Raw genomic sequence first — 3908 nt, forward strand, 5'->3', positions numbered from 1 at the left:
CAGGGTTCAGTCCTTGGACCGATACTCTTTAATGTCTTCATCAGCGACTTGGACGAGAGAGTGAAATGTACTCTGTCCAAGTTTGCAGATGACACAAAGCTGTGGGGAGAGCATGAGTCGGCAGTGTGACGAAAACATCAGAAAAGCCAATGGCACTTTATCGTGCATCAGCAGATGCATGACGAATAGGTCCAAGGAGGTGATACTTCCCCTCTATCGGGCGCTGGTCAGACCGCAGTTGGAGTACTGTGTGCAATTCTGGGCGCCACAATTCAAGAGGGATGCGGATAACCTGGAGAGGGTCCAGAGAAGAGCCATTCGTATGGTTAAGGGCCTGCAGACCAAGCCCTACGACGAGAGACTAGAGAAACTGGACCTTTTCAGCCTCCGCAAGAGAAGGTTGAGAGGCGACCTTGTGGCTGCCTATAAGTTCATCACGGGGGCACAGAAGGGAATTGGTGAGTATTTATTCACCAAGGCGCCCCCGGGGGTTACAAGAAATAATGGCCACAAGCTAGCAGAGAGCAGATTTAGACTGGACATTAGGAGGAACTTCTTCACAGTTCGAGTGGCCAAGGTCTGGAATGGGGTCCCAAGGGAGGTGGCGCTCTCCCCTACCCTGGGGGTCTTCAAGAGGAGGTTAGATAAGCATCTAGCTGGGGTCCTCTAAACCCAGCCCTCTTTCCTGCCTATGCAGGGGGTCGGAGTCGATGATCTATTGAGGTCCCTTCTGACCCTAACATCTATGAATCTATGAATCATTGTGATTAGCGTACTCTCTAGCAGTAGCGGCTTTAGGGGAAGGCGAAGCAGGTGACTGTTCAGAGCCCCACACTTTATAAAAATACGAATTAATTACATTGAATATTTGTAGTATCAATATTTTATGAAGATGCTCTCATTGCAGTTTCATGGATAGGGCAAAATGAAATTGAAATTGAAAATGTCCAACTTGCTTATAGGTCATCAAAATTAAGTCTCTAAGGGGCCCCAAATGACTCTTGCCCAGGGCCTCAAAAACCCTAAGGCTACTACTGCTCTTTAGTTAGATGTAGGTTTGAATCCTTTATGCAAAGGAGGGATTTTAACTGGTGTTTCCCACCTCTTATACAAGAGCTCTGGTCATGCTAAGGAGTGCTCACTAGAGTTCCAGCCCCTGTAACTCCTTATGCCTTCTATCCAATGAGTATATAATGTAAGAAGACAGTAGATATCCACTTTTATAGACTAATTAAATTGTGTGTGTACTAGACTAACATACTTATACTATGGAGAGAGAGGGACTAAAGAAGATGTATCTATTTAGTTAGTCTGTCAAGATATAGAGACTATATTTATTTTATTTAGTTAGTCTGTAAAAGTGCAAATCGTATACATCATGTAAAATGGTTATAGGGGCTCTCTACTTCCTAGACACATGCCTCCACTTCCTGGATGCATGCCCTCCCCAATAATATATAAAAAGGACACTATCATCATCAGTTGTCTTTAAAAAGAAAGTATGTACTACAACTGCATTTTGGACTGATCCAAACCTGTGGGTATGGCATACTCTGGGAATGCTTACTCCGAGTTGGATCCAGAAACTAATGATTTATCTCAGTCAGGCTGAGGCATGTGCTGGGTATCCAGTATCCAGACCTCTTAAAAATGAGTTGCTTCTGACCATGTGAGAAGATACCAAAAAGGTGCATAGGGAACTTTAAGGTCAGACTGAATTTAAGTGCCTACAGGTTTAAGAAGAAGCTGAGTAGTAGGGTTTACCCTGGCACAGAATTTATTTCTATGTTGGATGCCCCAAGGCTTTCTCTTCTTCATTGTTCTTGGGGCTGGGTAATAAGGTCCAATCCAGCAAGCCTTTGGTATTCTGAATGTCTGTTTCCACTGTCATTGCTATATAAGCAGTGTTGACAGGATATAGCCCAGAATGATTGAATTTCTAGCTTTGCTTCTCTTCTGGAATGGCAACAATTTTATTGAAAGAAGAGGTTTGACTAATTTTATCCCTGCCAATTTTTTAAACTGTTTTAGGCCTTGGGCAGAATAACTTGCTGAATTGGTTATAACAATTTCTGGAAAGCTACTGCATCCAGGAACTCTATTAAAATTTGCAATTTTGATTGCTTGATCTATTTCCTGTTCAGTAATTGGAAGATCTAATAGTGTGTTCAACTTGCTGGAAATGAAGTGATTTTTTTAGGTAATTAAGAGTACAATACTCTCAATGAAATATGATGTTTAGATGTTTTGGAAAAGTAGCATTTCTTTTAACACTAAGAGAAAAGTTGAATTCAATCGTTCTCCTGGAGCTTAGTTTATTTTTCATACAGACCTCAGATTCAAATTCTTGACAGTCTGAATTGGAGATAATATGTAAGCAGGCAGCAGAACTTAATGGAATTCAAATAGCTCTTGACCCAGTTTCTTAAAAAGTACTTGGGTACCAACTATCATTAATTTCACTGGGAGTTAGGTGCCTAATACCTCTAAAAAATTGGATCCATAGCCTTTAACCACAAGGGGAGAGAGGAAGACTAATATTTTGAAAATAAACTAAAAATAAAATGGACCTATCTTGAGTTATAGTTTAATCTTGCTAGATAAACATTAATTCAATGTGAGATCTGTGACTATTCTTCTTTTAGTATGTTAATTCTTGATTGTCTGTCTTAATTGAAATACCTCTTAAATGACAGTCATCTGAGAAGCGTTTCATGCTTGGAAAGTGTAGCTCAAAACTTCCAGCTCTACTTATTTGAAAATCTTGTGATAGGTTCAATTTCCCGTATGTATAACTAAATATTATGTGGGATAATGTTTCCTTAAGAACATGTCAAATACACTACAAATAGTCTTTGAAGAGCTATCGTGAGTGGGAGTAAGTAATTGTTACATTGGGGTGCATTTAAGCAAAACCCAGACCATCTAGGCCAACGCAAAAAACACTTCCAGTCATAACCACAAGAGAGTTAGGATTTTGAAAAATACAGTCAATGACAGTGGAAATTTCTGTAACAGCATGTTCTGTCTTGCCATGTGCTGCTATTCTTGCAGCCGATCTTAATGTTAGTGAGGTTAGTGGGAATTTTGACATAACAATCCTTGCGAATGAGGCCAGGCCTTTTGTCTGCTTTAAAAATAAGATCATCCTATATTGAATATAAATGCAGAAAAGAAACTGTAATTGTGACTGCACAATTTCATCTCCCACCATGTCATGGCTCTACATTATTGGACTGTAAGATAGCACACCTGTTTTCTGTGGGGTAAAATACTTCATGAGGAACAATTCCCTTGTTGGCTGCCTGGATTTGGCATAGAGGTTATCCAGGCAATGTGTTGCTTGATTTAGTTTTTGGCACGATGATCTGTATTCCTCAGATTTTTCAGCTGCTTGAAAAAGAGGAAAAAATGATGGATTTGATATTTGAAATGTCTGGAAAATCCTCCTCCATAAACCAGACTAGCAAATTTTATCTAATTCAAACTGGAAATGAAGTGAATACTGTGCTCAAAAAAAAAAAAAATCAATAGGAACAAAAGACTTTCTCTAGTTGTACTTATGACTCTCTTTCATAGATTTCATAGACATTAGGGCTGGAAGGGACCTCGGAAGATCATCGAGTCCAGCCCCCTGCCCAAAGGGCAGGAAGTCAGCTGGGGTCATTGGATCCCAGCAAGATGAGCATCCAGTTTGCTCTTGAAGGTGTTCAATGTAGGCGCTTGAACCACCTCCAGTGACAGGCAGTTCCAGACCTTGGGGGCTGGGACAGTAAAGAAATTCTTCCTTATGTCCAGCCTGAAACGGTCTTGTAGTAGTTTGTGACCATTCGACCTCGTCATCATCCCTTGGGGCGCTCTGGTGAACAAACGTTCCCCCAGATACTGGTGGTCACCCCTGATAAACT

Source organism: Alligator sinensis, unplaced genomic scaffold (genome assembly GCF_000455745.1).
Source record: "Alligator sinensis unplaced genomic scaffold, ASM45574v1 scaffold693_1, whole genome shotgun sequence".
Taxonomy (NCBI): Eukaryota; Metazoa; Chordata; order Crocodylia; family Alligatoridae; genus Alligator; species Alligator sinensis.